Source organism: Zingiber officinale, chromosome 7A, assembly GCF_018446385.1.
Source record: "Zingiber officinale cultivar Zhangliang chromosome 7A, Zo_v1.1, whole genome shotgun sequence".
Classification (NCBI taxonomy): domain Eukaryota; kingdom Viridiplantae; phylum Streptophyta; class Magnoliopsida; order Zingiberales; family Zingiberaceae; genus Zingiber; species Zingiber officinale.
This window is the reverse complement of record NC_055998.1, coordinates 98,259,344-98,277,167: the sequence shown is the minus strand read 5'-3', so window position 1 is coordinate 98,277,167 and position 17,824 is coordinate 98,259,344.

The following is a 17,824-nucleotide window of genomic DNA, read 5'->3' as shown; positions in this document are numbered from 1 at the left end:
ACACAATTGTTGTAACTATGATTTCATAGTCGTTGCACAGTTGTAGTAGTTACGAAGTCGTAGCTGTTATAATGTGAATGTTATATAAGTTTTGAGATGTCATAATTTTTGACTCGGGTTGAATTATAATATGTATAATATATCAAATCAAAGTTCGTTCAGATATCTACATTTATTATTAGGTGTAACCCGTAATTGCCCAGTCTTAGGCTAAAAAATATCATGTAAAGATTTTTTTGGAGATTTTAATCCTCTTTATTAAGGTTATTTTTCATGCTGTAGTAGATATGAAATCATAACTACTATCACTATTGTAGTTTAATATTTACAAAATCATAACTGCTATAACTATAAGCTACAACTATTATAATTGTAACAACTATGAAATTGTAGTTGCTATAACTGTTTTAGCGGCTATGAAATCATAGTTGTTGCAATTGTTGTAGTAGCTATAAAATTGTAATTGTTATAGTTATAAACTACAATTGTTATAGTTGTAGTAGTTGCTCCTAGGGTGTAGTGCTGATGGTGGGCACATGATATTTTTGATGTAATAACCAAGAGTTGAATCTTGCAGGAACTCACGACTTTGAATTTACCCTACCATGTGTCTCTCACCTATGTACCTGAATTTACCTCCTTCCATATTTGTAGAACCGATTCTAGAGGATCGTTGAGGTGGCAGATCCATCTTTTGTTATAGTTATAGTAACTACGAATTTGTAATAGTTACAATATTTATACCAGTTATGATTTTAGAATTACTATAATATGATCGATTAATTTAGGATTTACATGAAAAATATAGGTAGAATAATAATGAAAATAATATTAAATAGTATTATACAAAGGATAATTATGTCATTTTATAAGATGATGTGATCCTTTTTGATAAAAAAAAAAATCAAAATGGCAAGTCCAAAATCAAAGTGGTACGATGACTTAGAAAAATATAAATGTTTTTTTTTTTACTTTTGCCTATTTTATAATTTATTTTAAATTTTTTAAATCAAAATATTAATATCTTTATCTAAATACGAGTGTTTGAGCGCTTCCAAAGTTCTGGTCGTTACTTTTTTTTGAAAAGAATGAATTTTGCAAATATTCAAATCAAATTTGCCGTGCCACAATTTTGAATGCCTTGTGTGTTCATTCGACAATAGTTTACTTTGGCTTCTTGCCGGGGCAATTGGGTACATGTGGAGAGGGAAAAGGGTAATTTAAAAAAAAAAAAAACTGATGTTGTTCAAAAGTGGTAAAGATGGTTGATTAGGAATATGATTTTATTGTTGACTAACGAAGACTTCGTACCGTCTTGTATAACATAAAGAGCATTAGTATTGATTAGGAAAGAGGTCCTTAATGTTAATTTTTCAACGCTTAAGTCAGTGAGTAATTTAGGAAAAAAAAATAGTGGAAGAAAATTGTAGCAGCAAGCGTGTGAGAATATAGAGCATCACATACCCTTACATGTAGATGAAGACCCCTTCTAATAGTGTCACTATTATATCTATGCATGTATCACAAAGTATTTACATGTTTTTCAAAGTGCTTCTAAGAAAGGACAGACCATAAAATGGCTTTGACACATTTTCTTAAATAGACACACAAATCCCTATGATTTGATATGATGGAAGCTTCGAAGGCGCGGTTTGTCTGCAGGATATTTTGTCTCTAATGACACAAACTTTCAAAAGAGAGTACAAAGTCGCTGGGCCTTGGGACTCACACTCGGCCGACCGACCAATAGTCAAGAATGTTGCTCGCTCGGGCTTGTGGAACGTGTTGAGCGACTCGATTTTCACCTGACCTTTTTGCTTATATTAAGGATGTCATATGCCTGATGGGGCTGTAAGTCTGATCAGTCGATCGGAAGGCCTGGTTGACTGGGTTTTCCTTGTATATTGCCCCTACCGTCTTGAAGCCCGATTGATCATCCGATTGGCCATGCAAGGATTGAACAGGCCACCCCAAGGTCCAACAAGCTATTTGAGGGTCGTTCATCCTTATGGCCCATTTAGGTGTGTTCCTAGCTCAATCAGTGACTTTAAAGGTTGAACGCTTCTTGACTTTGACTGCCTCGTCATTCGTTCTTCTCGGCCTTGACCTACCTTTTAGGGGGTCCAAATTTATCACTATTTCACAAACTTTCTCTTTAAGTCTAGTCGAAAGAGGTTGCAAGTCCGACTGACTGTACCTACAGAATTATTTACCTTCCTTATCCCCGGTCGGGCATTTGCTTTTTCGACTGCTATCCGACTGATAGGAATGTTATTCTTATTTATTGTGGCTTCAAGAATGCTCTTTTCCCTGCCGGCTTTAATCAACTGCTGCTGCCTTATGCTTCCACTTTCTCTCGAGCGGGTTTTAATTCACAATAGTGTCGCTTAATTACCGCTGATGTCATTTCAATTGTCTTGAAAATCGACCAAATTCTTTATCATTAATGCAAAGTATCCTGAGCATGTTTTTTTATCATGAGTTTATAGATTACCTCCATTCTTCATAAATTCACCCTATGATTTACCGTCATGTGTCAAACTTTCCCATCACCAAGTATTCGATATGATAGGTAACTATTGAGCTTCGATGTGACAACCACCTTTTCAAATTTGACGGCCTAGATCCAACCCTGTTTTCCTAAGGCACTCAATCGGACGACCACAAATGACTAATGCTACAATTTTTAAGGCTTTCTTTTTTCTCTACACTGTATCGTCTTTGATTTTGCTTTATCCTTCCTGTTTCTCATCCTTTGCTCATCACTGCCGATGATCTGTGCCTAGTAAGTTCCAACCTACTTTCCTCAACTTTCGATATCCCTTTTCCTCATGGCCTCCTCAACTTCCCCACCGATGGTTATCATTGGTCTGTGGTACACCTCCACTTCATCAGACTTCAATGGCGATGGAGTGGATAAAATAAAACTCACATATCACATCCCCTCTGATTATCAGATTTTCATCCCCTCTTTCTATAATCATCCTCACACACCGCTGGATGACTTTATAGCCTTTTTTCAAGGACCAACTTTACGTTGGCCTCCGCTTTTCGAAACATCCTTTTTTTCTCCGAAGTTTGTAGATGTTTTCATATTCCCCTTCAGCAACTGGTACCTAACTCTTTTAGGGTTTTGTGTGAGGTGGTAGTACTGTTCCGTTTGTACAGAACCCCCCTACATTCGCGTATTTTTCATTACTTTTATTATCCAAAACAATCCGAGTAAGAATCTTTCTCTTTTAAGCCTGAGTGGGCGCCGTGTACTTTGACAAAATGCCTTCATCTAATAAGGGTTGAAAGTCGCATTATTTTTACCTTTGACTCCCCAATTGAGCCACCTTCCCGATCGGTTGGCAAATGAAGTTACTAAATCCTCACGAGCTAGGTAAATATAGATGGGAGTCGATCTACCTTCAAGCCGCCTTGCAGTTGACCGAGCTAAAGTACCATATCCATAAGTTGCTGCTTGAGGGTGTGTTGTATATGTTCGGATTGATTCCTATTTGCGCTTGGTTGCCTGACTTCTTTGGTGAGAAATTCTTCCCTCTGTTGTTTTTGGATCTAACTGATTTCCTTTTCTTTTTTGTATCTAGAGTAATGTTGAAGGTTTTGCTAAGTGAGTTCACAAAGTTAGCCTATAAGAAGCTTGAGGCTTGCGGGGTGGCCGAGCTGGATAACCATGGGCTCATGCTGATTGGACATGTGGGATCAAAAGTGCTAGAGGGAAGGGTGAATAACGCTTGTGATATTTTTACATTTTTTGGAAAACACAATCGTATAAAGAGTAAGTGCAGCGGAAATAACGAAATAAAGAAAGGAAAATAGAAAGCCAAGCTAACACCTTTGGTTTTACTTGGTTCAGAGTCTGTAACGACTCTTACTCTAAGGCCTATACTCGTTGAATGTTTACTTTAGGCAATTCACTAATAAATTGGATAATATACAAGGATAATATTAATGCGTTGAGATTAGCATGTATGTCAATGGATGACTTAATCTCATAAGTCATGGATATGAGATATCAGGTTGATACATGGGTATATATTAGAGAATGTGTACTGAATTACTTGCTATGAGAATGTTTCATGAATCGTTATATGAGTGTCATAAACATTTTCATGTGACTATTAATATGAATAGTCCTTCGACCTGAAGTCACTACGATTCCCTATATAAGGAGTTACATACTTTAGTATCAACAAACGTCACCTGTAACATGTTGGATCATAAAATCAACCACTAGGTATGCAATAAGTTATGCGGAGGGATGTGAGTAATGTAGATAGGATATATCCCTTCTATATGACAGAAGCGATATATGTGGACCCCTTGATTAGTAGGACACAAGAATGCATGATCATGCTTAAATAAGTTAATATGCGATATTGAGTTTATTTGATTGAGTATGTCTACTTAGAGATCAAGAAACATAAAGATTGATAAGAGGATGACATGGTTTATGCCTCATTGATCAATCTAGATATAAAGAATAGAAGGATTGAGTTATACAAGACAATAGACACGAAAGGTTAAGTCTGATCTTGATATTTTCGTGACTTGGGTAACAATGATGTCTTGCTAGATGTCACTCATTATTTATGTATCTAAAATAATTTTAGAGACATTACTAATGTTACGAGAACCTATTGGGCCACACACAAAGAATAAGGCAATGGAGATGGATTCATATGATGGATCATTGGATTAAGTCTAATTCAAATTGGACTTATTGAGTTAGACTCAATTAGATCCAACTATTGGATTGAGTTCAATTTGAATTAGACTAATTGAGTTAATTTAGATTGATGATCAATGAGTTAGATTCATTGAGTGAATTAATGAATTTGGATTCATGAAGGAAGAGGAGTGGTCAATTTGGAATTGATCATGCATTGGATGAAGAGTGGTCAATTTAGAATTGATCATGTATTGGATGCATTGGATGAAGACAAATATTAATGTCATTAAGAAAATTGATATTAAGGCTATTTTTCATGAATGAGTACAAAAGGAGTTTTTGGTTCATTTTTATAAAGTGGATGTGTTCTTACTCTTCTTCCTCCTCCTCTCTTCACTTGGCCGAAACCTCCAAAGGGTTGCTAGCACAACCTTTGGTTGTTTCTTTTCTCCACTTCTTGAGTTCGTGAGACGAACGGGAAGACTTGTTCATGTGGATATCGAAAGAGAGCGAACATTTGATCGTGCTAAGATCCTAACCGTCAGGAGTTCATGTGTTACGCAACAAAGGTAACTCCCTTTTTAGAAAACTTAGTATATAGTTTCCTTCGCATGGATCTTCTGGAAAAGAACTTATTTTTCTGCTGTGATTTTTGGCGTGTTAGCGCTATAGTTCCTTACAGAGTCCACCACTTGATCAATGCATGGAAGAGGATACTAGTCCTTTAGGCATAGCTTGTTCAGGTCTTTGAAATCCATGCAGACTCGCCACTTGTTCCTTGGCTTGGATATTAGCTCCAGTTCGCAAGCCAGCTCGGGAATTGCACTTCCTAGATGTTGTTAGGATCTTCGGATGGCTAGAGAGGGGGGGTGTGAATAGCCTCCTCTAAAACTTAACTAAAATCTTCAATCAAATCATTAGCACAGCGGAAATATGCACATGAAAATTTAATACAAGGAAAAGAAAGACACACACCACTAATACCAGTATGTATGAGGTTCGGGGATAACTTGCCCCTACTCCTCGGCGTGTCCGTAAGGTGGACGATCCCTTGATCTTTCGGTAGATCACACCCCGGATAGATACCGACTAAAAATTTCTCCTTCTCGGTGGAGTAACCTCTCCACAAAGTCTCAGAAGATATGTAAATAAAGCACAAGACTTACAGATCAGTGGCTAAAGAGAATGAAGAAAAACGCTCACAGCCACGCGAAGACAACAGTTAAACAGAGCACAATAAGGAAGCACAGCCAAAAACTCAAAGCTCAGCACCCTTGCTTGATCGACCGAGAGTTTTTTTTTTCAAACCTCTCTTCATCCTTCTTCTTATGCCTCTGCTTCCACTGCGTTCAGCCTGTCCCGAATTGCTGTCAACCTGCACCGAATCCCTGCTGCAAGCTACGACGTCGCCAATCACTCTTCCTCCTCCTCTGGTTCTCTGAACTCACACCAATAGAACCCATGGTCTTCACTGGGGTCTCTGAGCTCGAACCAATGAGCAAGAGTCAAGCTGATTCCCAACTGATCGTAGCCAGATCACAGCCTGATCGCAGCTAGTAACCGTTGATGCTCCAATTGCACCATTTGCAGCGAAACACAGTAGAAAGAACCCTTTGTCTTATTCTTCAGATGGAGCTTAATTTGAATTTAAGCATTGACATGATACCTGCAACCTGCAACTTAAAAAGCTAACAGCAGATGGTTAAATCAGATGGATAAGAAGTTGCAGAGAAACAGCAGAAACTTCAGACAGTATTGTGGATCGGTCAACAGATCGATCCACAGCTTGTTGGACCGATCAGGCTATGGCCTGATCGGTCTGTGGACCGATTAGGCTATAGGTGGATCGGTCCACAGACCGATCCCCTATACTCTCTCCTGAACTTTATTGCCTCCTGATCGGTCTCCAGACCGATCAGTAAATCTCACAGAGTGTTACTGATTGGTTACTGATCGGTCTACAGACCGATCAGTAATTTTCACAGTGAGTTACTGATCGGTCTGGTGACCGATCAGATAACCATAGTATCACTGGATCGGTCAACAGACCGATCAGATATCCATAGTATCACTGGATCGGTCAACAGACCGATCCAATGCCTATGTAGGTAGGTTTAGAGCTTCCCAACCCTAAACCCTAAAGCCTTCCTGGTCTAGAGAACGAGCTACCGAGCCCTCTCTGACCTAGTCCGGAGAATGAGCTACCGAGCCCTCTTCGACTTCGTCCGGTCCAGAGAACGAGCTACCGAGCCCTCTCTGACCTAGTCCGGAGAACGAGCTACCGAGCCCTCTCCGACTTCGTCCGGTCCAGAGAACGAGCTACCGAGCCCTCTCCAACCTCCCATGCCAAGCTTCCATACTTGGACGTTTTCCCGTGCCAAGCTCCCTCTTGGACTTATCCCGAGCCAAGCTCCCTGCTGGACTTCTCCGACTTCGTCCGGTCCAGAGAACGAGCTACCGAGCCCTCTCTGATCTAGTCCGGAGAACGAGCTACCGAGCCCTCTCTGACTTCGCGTGCCAAGTTTCCATACTTGGACTTTTCCCTTCCACCTGATCAACATTGATCAGTAATCAATCTGAGTTTAATTAATATCTGATACAAACTTAAATCAGTGTCAACATCAAAACAACAGCCAGGTCAGACCGTATCAACAGATGTGTCCAGCTTTGAGTAACTTTTTGACTTTTGCTCGGATAATTTAGTTTTTCTCTGTCTTAAAATCTCTTTTTTTTTTCTATTTGACTAGCCGAGCATCCGGTCGGACATGCAACTCATGCTGCATCATAGTTGGAGAAATATCTGGAAGCTTGTGTGTTACCCAAACAAACACATCATGATTGTGTTTCAAGTAGGGGATCAGCTCGGCCTTCTTCTCAGGGCTCAAATCGGTCGCAATGAAGGTAGTGACTTTCTATCGGTTGGGATGAATTTCTACTTCTTCTTTTTTTTTCATAGACCAAAGTAGGCAGAGCCTCTTGGATTGCATTGACCTCTAATTATTGAGTTTTCTAGGCAACTCGTGACTTAGCTTTCATAATCTCCACATAGCATCTACGAGCTACCAGCTGGTCGCCCCTCACCTCATCAACCAAGTCATCTACTGAAAATTTGATCTTTTGGTAGAATGTAGATACGACGGATCGAAATTTATTCAATGCCAGTTGGCCAAGTATCACATATATGCTGAGGGGGCGTCCACCATGATGAAATTCATCCAGCGTGCCCTCATGAGTGGCTCCTCCCAGAGAGAAATAACAAGATAGACTTGGCCGATTGGCTATACTTCATTGCCTATGAACTATATAAGGGTGTTGTCATTGGTTGGAGCTCATCTTTGTCCATCTGAAGCTGGTCAAATGCTTTTTTGAATATTATGTTGACCGAGTTACCTATGTCAACAAAGGTACATGGACATTGTAATTAGCAATAACTACTTTAATAATTATGATATCATCATGGAGGATTTCCACTCTCTCCACATGTTGGAGTGCATGTCAGGGCTCGAGGAATCTCATCCACTCAGCTTCCACATGTTGGACTGCATGCGGTCGAGACTTATGATGTTGCTGTTGAGGGCCCGCTCAGGGCCCTTTGGGGGCAAATTACTGTTTGTCGATCGGCGCTCAGGAACAATAGTAGGCTCAGGGATCACTTCTTTCTTCCGAGTTGACTGAGCTTCTTCAACGTTGATGTATTTTGTAGCTCATTCGAGTAGATGATGAAAATCTCTTGGAGGCTTCTTGATGAGAGATCGGAAGAAATCATTATCTGTGAGTCCTAGTGAAAATGCACTTACCAAAGTTTCCTAAGTGGCGACAGGACATTCATGGTCACTTGATTGAATCTCTTGATGTAGGTCCGTAGTGTCTCTTTGGGCCCTTGCTTGAGTGAGAACAAATTCATAGTCATTTTATGATAGCGATGGTTGCTAGAAAAGTGTTGGAGAAAAGCCTCTCGAAAATCCTTGAAGCTATAGATGGATCCGGCTGGCAATCGCTTGAACCATCTCTACGTTCAACCAGACATAGTTGTGAGAAACACTCGACATTTGACTCCATTGGTGTACTAGTGGAGTGTGGCTATATTGTCAAACATGTGTAAATGATCCTCAGAATCAATTGATCCTCCATATTCTCTAATTGACAGAGGTCCAAATAAGCTAGCAGCTGATCATCAAGAATTTTTTTAGGAAAACTGTATATTACTCACTCGGGAGAATTGTCAGCCTGGGGCACTTTGCCTTTATGAGCATCTTGAACGGGCACATTTTCGGAAGACGACCCCTGTGTCTTCTCCGCTCAGCCATGTTCTTCCAAGGGCATTCAGAATAGCACCCTGTGATAAGGGATTGGTGAATGCGGCATGGGTGGCAAGTGTAGGACTGTAAATAAGCTAGAGAGAGGTGAATAGCATTCGTCGAAAATCGCGAGTTAAAATGAGTTATGCAGTGGAAAAGGGAAACAAATAGACAACGTTAACAATGCCAAGTTTTACTTGGTACGAAGCTTGTGACGACTCTTACTCCAAGGTTCGTGATCGTCGATTTCTTTCATTGGCAATCACTATCAGTTCATAAATGGATTACAAAGATTGAGTACAAGAACTGAAAATAAAACTTGTTACCGACAAACAGAAAGGAAAATGAAGTCTCTCATTCCTTGAACTTTAAAGTAGTCTTTCGGTGTCGTCGGAGCCTTTTCAGAGTACCACTTGAATATGAAAGTTGTAGCAGATGATGTTTTGAACCTGCTGATCGAAGACTCTTATATTGGTCCATTCCAGGCACCTAGAACCCCTCCAGGCGCTTGGACAATTGTTGACATGGCGATCTCTCGTCGAAACTTCATCCGCGAAGTTTATCCACTTCCGAGGGCCTGGACCGCTTCCGGGCACCTAGACCATTCACGTGGGTTCGTCTAGTCATCGTGCTTCAACTCAACTTTGGGATAACTTTTCTGGTCCAGGCGCTTGAACCAACTCCGGGTGCCCAGACCGCTCGGGTGCCTGCGACACCCACCAGAGCGACACTGGTCCAGGAGCTCAGACCAGCTCCGGGCTCGGACTCCAGGCGCCCGGATCCCTTCATAGCCCGACCTCCCTTTTTCAGCCTTTGAATTCCTAAAAAAGGAGTTAGTCTAGACAAATAAAAATATATTTATCCTGCAAAACAGAGTTAGCACAACATTAATAAAATAAAAGTAGTAATTAGATCTCATCTCCCCGAGATTAGGATCTAGTTAAGGCCTCAACTTAAGTTTTCCAAATGGACCTAAGTTGAACCAATGCCTATAGTTCCCTCAACTGGGAACACGTCCTCACTAGATCTCTCCTTCAGTTGCTTACCTCCACTTACCAACTGCAGTTGCTTAACTTGCTTTTGACCCACTAGGTCTTCCCGCCAGTTGTCAGGTCATGCAGACCTAATTGGACTTCGGTCGGTTGTCAGGTCCTGTGAACTCAACCAGACTTCCCACTAGATATCGAGTCCCGCAGACCTATCTGGACTTCGTACCAGCTATTAGGTCCCGTAAACCTAGCTAAATTTTAGCCTAGTATCAGGTCCTTCCCTTCAAATCAGTTAACTCTTGCACATTTGGTAGAAATGTTAGACAAACAACACATCTAATTTTAACCTATTTGTCATATATCAAAACTAGATTATTAGTGCAACCTGCACCAATAGGTTCACGGGACCCAATAGCTGGTGTGAAGTTCAGATAGGTTTGCGGGACCCGATATCTGGTGGGAGTCTAGTTGGGTCTGCGGGACCTGACAACTGGCTAAAGTCCAGTTGGGTTCGTGGGACCTGACAGCTAGCAGGAAGACCTAGTGGGTCAAAGGCAACTCAAGCGACTGCAGTTGGTAAGTGGAGGTAAGCAACTAGAGGAAAGATCTAGTGAGAATGCGTTCTCGGTTGAGGAAATTGTAGGCGTCGGTCCAACTTAGGTCCATTTCGGAAACTTAAATTGAGACCTTGATTATATCTTGGTTACTACTCCTATTTTATTAATATCATGCTAACTCTATTTTATAGGATACACATATTTTTTGTTGCCCGGATTAACCCTTTTTACAAGGAAGAAGTTGCTGAAAAAAGAGAGTCTGGGTGCCCGGAGCTAGCTCGAGCACTCAAACCAACTCTCTCGAGCGGGTGCCACATGCACCCAGGCGGTCCGAGCGCTCGGATTTGGTCCAGACGCCTGAACCAGAAAATTTATCCAGGAACTGAGTTGGAGTGCGTCGATTGGTCGAGCCACGTCAGCATGGTCCAGGTGCCTAAAGGGGGTTTCAAGAGCCCGGAGGAGGTTTTAGGCTCCCGGAATGAGCCTATATAAGGGCCTTCGACCAACAACATCAGAACATCAACTACTATAAGTTTCATTCTTGCATGCTACTCCGAAAAGGCTCCGACGACACCGAAAAACTGCTTAGAAGTTCGAAGAATGAGAGATTCCAATTTCCTTTCTGTTTGTCGGTAACAACCAATTTCAGTTCTTATACTCAACATTTGTAACTAATTGTTCGAACTGATAGTAATTGTTCAATGAAAGCGATTGACAATCGCCGACCTTGGAGTAAGAGTCATCACAAGCTTTGAACTAAGTAAAACCATATGTGTTAGCGTTATTTTTTATTTTTTTATTCCCCTGCATAACTTTTGTTTTTAACTCTCGATTTTCAAAAAACACAATTCACCCCCCCCCCTCCCCCCTCCAACATATTTACGATCTTGCATATTCGTCCAATAATAGAACCAAATGGGCTTATATGACTACATGCCCGTCTATAACATGCATAAAAGTAAGATAAATTTATAAATCCGGCCAGAAGGCCAAGTGCGTCTCACCTATAAATTATTATATACCGATCAGATAAAGCGTCGACCGGGCCTAAGCCACCTTGGCTCAAAATGTCGACCGAACCTCTCAGAATATAGGTTCATTTCTCTAGAGTCCCAATATATGCCCGGATGGACAAAATACCGACCGAACCTCTCAGAATATAGGTTCATTTCTCTAGAGTCCCAATATATGTCCGGAAGGACAAAATACCGACTAAACCTCTCAAAACATAGTTTCATTTCTCCAGAGTCCCAGTATACACCTAGATGGACAAAATACCAACCAAGCCTAAGACGCCTATCTTCATATTGTAGCTCGGGCAAATCTATAGCCGATATAGGTGTTGGTCCCTTTGGAGGCCGGCAAGAGGGGAGGGGTGAATTGCCCTACAAATTAAAACACGAACCTTTCTCGGATTTCAACTATATAATGAACACTTGTAATAAATAAATAAAAGAGATTAAGTAAAGAAAAACAGACACCAGAGTTTTACTTGGTTTGCAATCAGGGGATTGCTAATCCAAGGAATGTAAGCGCACTATCTGATTCTCCTCTGGGCGGAGTAGCCTCTTACAGCGTTGAACGTACAAGAAGAAAAGTAAAGCACACAGAAGTTGATTACAAGTTCGTCGTTCTGATTAATTGATTTACTTCTGGACCAAGGCTATATTTATAGCCTTGGTCGGGGCGCCTGGAAGGGTTCCGGGCGCCCTGGGGGGATAAAACTTTATCCCCCAACGTTCAGATCGAGTTTGACTCGATCTGGTCAAAAAATCTCATTCCGGGCGCCCCGGACCCCAAAAGTCAACTCTGGTTGACTTTTTCCGTCTGGTCGCTCCGCTTCGGTTCAGCTCGTCTCGGTCCGGGTCTTCTGTTTCGGCTCCACTAGCTTGGGTGATCTCGGCCATCCGGAATAGGGCTCACCCGAACCCATGTTCCGGCCTTCTCCTCGAGCAGCCTTCCTTCCCGGTTTCTCGTCCCTCGAACGCCGCGCACGTTCTTCTCGTCCACCGGTGTACTCTTCCGCGGACACCTCATCCCTCGGACGCACCGAGCCCGTCGGCTCTCTCCCGTGCCGTCCTTCTCGCTAGCCGCGTCTTCCGCTCGACTTCCTGTGTTCCTAAGTTCCTGCACACTTAGACACAAGGGTTAAACAACGCAGGACCTAACTTAACTTGTTTGATCACATCAAAACACCTCGGGGTTCCAACAATCTCCCCCTTTTTGATGTGAGCAACCCAAGTTAAGCTAGGGAAAAACAGATGCAATAAAAACAATTTATTTGTAATTAAGTCCAAAGATATTTCATAAAAAAGTTTATATACCTCCCCCTAGACTTAACATTCTTCTCCCCCTTTGATCACATTAAAAATAGGGGTTCTTTAAACAAGTCTAAGGTAAAAAAAATTTAAGTGAATTTTCAAAAAAATTTTTAAGGCAATTAATATTAATTTCTAAGGCAATGTTTCAAAAGAGAATATTTAGTAAAAAAAATTCTAAGTCAATATTCAGAAAATTTTAACATGAATTTTTATAAAAGATTTCTAAGGCAATTTTCAAAGAAAAATGTCTAAGACAGTATTCATAGAAAAATTCCTAAGTTAAAAAAAAAATATCTAAGTTAATTTAAAAAGATTTAAGTCAATTTCCAAAAAGAATTTCTAAGTCAATTTTCAGAAAATTTCTAAGTCAATAATTTTCAGAAATTTTCTAAGTCAATTAAAAAAAATTAATTTCAAAAAAAATTATTATAAATTATATAAATTGAATAACTCTTTTAAAGCATTAGGTAAATTAAATTAATGCTTTTTCAGTTAGTCAATTAAACTTTTCATTTCGATACTTGGCTTCCAGGTCGTGGCGAGGCACTAGGCCTTCTTGGTTATTGGAGCAACAACCACTTCCTTAGACAAAGCCTCATAATGAAATTAGTCGTTTAATTTCCTTGCTGAAAATGCTAAGTTAAATTAAACAGGTTTTTGGAACCCAGTAGAGGTTCCTACCTACAGGGTTAACCAAGTATTTCCTAGGTACATAGATTTTTGATATATTTCTAATTTGACTTTGATGAAATCTATAATACCAATTTAAACCTCTATAATTTCTAAAAGTAGAAATATTTGAACTTTTATATTTTTTCAATCTTTCTATTTCTTCTTTTAGTTTTTCATTGTGAATTTTCAATTTATCAAAATCCTCTATTAGACATGATTTTGCTAAAATTCCTTTTGTTTCCAAAATTTCATTTTTTAATTTGGCATTTTCTTTTTCTAATTTATACATGGATTTAGTCATTGCCTTAATGCCAGAGTAAAGTTGATCAGGGGGTAAGAGGCATACCTCACTTACCATGTCAGACTTAAAGCCTGAATCTCCCCCTGCTTCGCTGCCTTCATCCGAGGTCGCTCCCTCTTCATCGTTGCTCGATTCTGATATACTTTGTCCATCGTAGCTTGCCATCAGTGCTATCCCGGCGTATTCTTGAGCTTCGATTCGGATGAAGAAGTGTCATCCCAAGTTGCTTTTAGGTTGTGTTTCTTGGGAGACTTCCTTTTGTCCTTTTTGAGTTCGGCGTCTTCTCTTATGTGTCCTTCCTTCCGACACTGGTAGCATCGCACCTTTCTTCCTCCTTTTTGATTCTTTTTATTCTGCATTTTAAATTTATTAGACCTAAAGAATTTTTTAAAATTTCTTACCATGTGCGCTTCTTGATCGTCTTCGGAGTCTGACTCGAGTTCATCCTTCTGAGTTGTGTTCAGCGCTATAGTCTGGGTTGTATCCTTTGTCGTTCCTGCACATCTAGTTTCGTGTAATTCAAGAGTAGAAAAACATTCCTCTAATGTACTTACCTCCAGGTCCTTTGAGATGTAGTAGGCGTCGATGATTGACGTCCACTCTGGAGTTCTGGGAAAGGCGTTGAGTGCGTAGCGTAAGGCGTCCCGATTTGTTACCTTTTCACCGAGGTTCTTGAGACCAGTAACTAGTTCTTTTACCTTTGCATGTAGACCGGCTACTTTCTCACCTTTCTCCAAGCGGATGTTCATTAGTTTGTTTCGGAGGATGTCCCTTCTAGCGAGCTTCGCTTCGGATGTGCCTTCGTGGAGTTCTAGAAACTTCTTCCATAGATCTTTAGCTGATGAGTAGCTTCCGATGCGGTTTACTTCCTGAGGCGGTAATACGCTTAGCAGGTGATGTTCCGCACGGCTGTTTGCTACGAACTCATTCTGCTCTTTTTTTTGTCCAATTGCTTTCTTCTTTTTCTTCACCGTTCTGATTTGTTGGAGTTACAAAACCGTATTTCATAATAAAATAAATTTCAATCTCGGTTTTTAGAAATACCTCCATACGACGCTTCCAGTCTGTGAAGTTCCCCTCGAATTTTGGTGGAACGATGCTTGGTCCGGCCATCTTTGTTGCTTCGATCGGCGGTTAGTCCTCCTGAAGCGTCCTTGCTCTGATACCACTTGTTGGTCCCTTTGGAGGCCGGCAAGAGGGGAGGGGTGAATTGCCCTACAAATTAAAACACGAACCTTTCTCGGATTTCAACTATATAATGAACACTTGTAATAAATAAATAAAAGAGACTAAGTAAAGAAAAACAGACACCAGAGTTTTACTTGGTTTGCAATCAGGGGATTGCTAATCCAAGGAATGTAAGCGCACTATCTGATTCTCCTCTGGGCGGAGTAGCCTCTTACAGCGTTGAACGTACAAGAAGAAAAGTAAAGCACACAGAAGTTGATTACAAGTTCGTCGTTCTGATTAATTGATTTGCTTCTGGACCAAGGCTATATTTATAGCCTTGGTCGGGGCGCCTGGAAGGGTTCCGGGCGCCCTGGGGGGATAAAACTTTATCCCCCAATGTTCAGATCGAGTTTGACTCGATCTAGTCAAAAAATCTCATTCCGGGCGCCCCGGACCCCAAAAGTCAACTCTGGTTGACTTTTTCCGTCTGGTCGCTCCGCTTCGGTTCAGCTCGTCTTGGTCCGGGTCTTCTGTTCCGGCTCCACTAGCTTGGGCGATCTCGGCCATCCGAAATAGGGCTCACCCGAACCCATGTTCCGGCCTTCTCCTCGAGCAGCCTTCCTTCCCGGTTTCTCGTCCCTCGAACGCCGTGCACGTTCTTCTCGTCCACCGGTGTACTCTTCCGCGGACACCTCGTCCCTCGGACGCACCGAGCCCGTCGGCTCTCTCCCGTGCCGTCCTTCTCGCTAGCCGCGTCTTCCGCTCGACTTCCTGTGTTCCTAAGTTCCTGCACACTTAGACACAAGGGTTAAACAACGCAGGACCTAACTTAACTTGTTTGATCACATCAAAACACCTCGGGGTTCCAACAATAGGTTCTCAAACGGATTTCCTGGCACATGGGTGTTGGATCGTGATGTTTCGATAGAGGGGGGATGAATATCGAGAGTATGACTTAGATTTCGTCTTTCCGAGACCGGAATCTAGTCACGATCTTGACTTAGATATCCGAAATGGATCTAAGCCGGATCGACGCCTAATGTTCCCTTCCCAGGAACGCGTCCTCACAGTCACTCCCTTCCAGTGACTTACCTTTACTCACCTGCCAGACGTCCGGTCAGCCCTTCGACCCGTCTGGACTTCTCGCCAACTATCTGGTCAGCCCGTCGACCTAGCTGGACTTCTCGCCAAGCGTCCGGTCAGCCCGTCGACCAGCTTGGACTTCTCGCCAGCTATCCGGCCAGCTCGTCGACCTAGCTGGACTTCGTGCCAAGCGTCCGGTCAGTAGCCGTCGACCCGCTTGGACTTCGAGCCAGACATCCGGTCAGCCCGTCGACCTGTCTGGACTTAGCCTGTACACTCGATCGGAGTGTTAGATAACGATAAACCTAACTTAACCTAATTTGTCATTCATCAAAACCTGAGTTAGATCGTTAGTGCTAACCGCACCAACAATCTCCCCCTTTTTGATGGAATGATAATCTGGTTAAGTTAGTGAAAATATACACAAAAACCAAGCATGATTTTTGAGGGTTTTAAGGCTTTAAGTTAGTTTTTCAAATTTACATTTGGTTGCTCTAACTTAACCACCTATCCCTCCCCCTTTGTCATTCATCAAATAAGGACATAAGCAAGTAACCAATAGAATTCAGACAGAGTAAAACTTATAAGTTGTAAGAAATGATGTCAAGTTAACTTGGGGGAGTTTTTAAATTTTAACGCATAGTAATTTAACTTTTGTAACATAAATAAGTTTTGAAAAATAACTAATTTAGCAACATTACTTAATATATTTTGAGTAATTTTTTAAAGATAATTTTTACAAAATTAAATGAATTTGCAAACTCAAAGAGAAGGTTTTTAAAAGTTAATTTTCAAGTATAAGTGTAGGGAAGTTAAGTTTCAACTTTGAAACAATGAGTTTTCAAAACCAAAATTTCAAAATTAAGTTTGAAAAATCTACTTTTCAAAACTAATTAAGACTAAGTTTACAAAATATTCAATTTTTAAAAACTTAGTTTATAAGATTCAATTTAAAAGTTTAGTTTTATAAAAACTAGTTTTCATAAATATATATTTCAAATTGGATTTCCAAGGATCATATTTTAAAAAGGTTTTTAAGAGGAGTCATTACTTTTAAAGCGGAGAAAATAATTTTGGTACTAAGTATGAAAATAAGTCGATTTAATCCTTCCCTAAACCTGACATTTAAAATAAAGATTTTGAAAATATTTGCTAGAAATATTTAATATAAGATTTTCAATTTTTTTAAAAAATAAATTGAGGTAGAATTTTCTAAAGAGATTTTAAAGAGAAAAAAATAACACTTAAGGAGATTAAAAAAAAAATGAACCTCCCCCTGAATTTGATACTCCTTTAATTTATTACTCTCCCTTACTTTATTAATCTTCCTTATTTTATTATCTCCCTTAATATAATGCTAAGGTTTGAGTGTGTTAAATTTTAAAGCCCTAACACATTTTTCTACCTAAGTGTTCTAGGGGATTTAGTAACACATAATTATCTCTGTATCTTTGGTATAATTATTTATTTTAGTTTGATTAATCAATAATTAATTTTAGATTCAGGTGCTTAACTTTAGTTTAAGGTTAAATAAGATAAGATTTTATTGATTCAATAACAGTTAACCATTATCAATAATTTATTGATTGATTTTTACTTGATTTAATAATTTAATACTTAGTGAAATAATTTAAATTTCGTATTGATTGAATTGATTTAAAGAAAGTGCTAGTTATAGTTTTAACTATTCATTTACTTCCTTAGTTTAAAGTTAGCATTAATTCGACGTTAAATTTATTAAAGTTATTAAACATA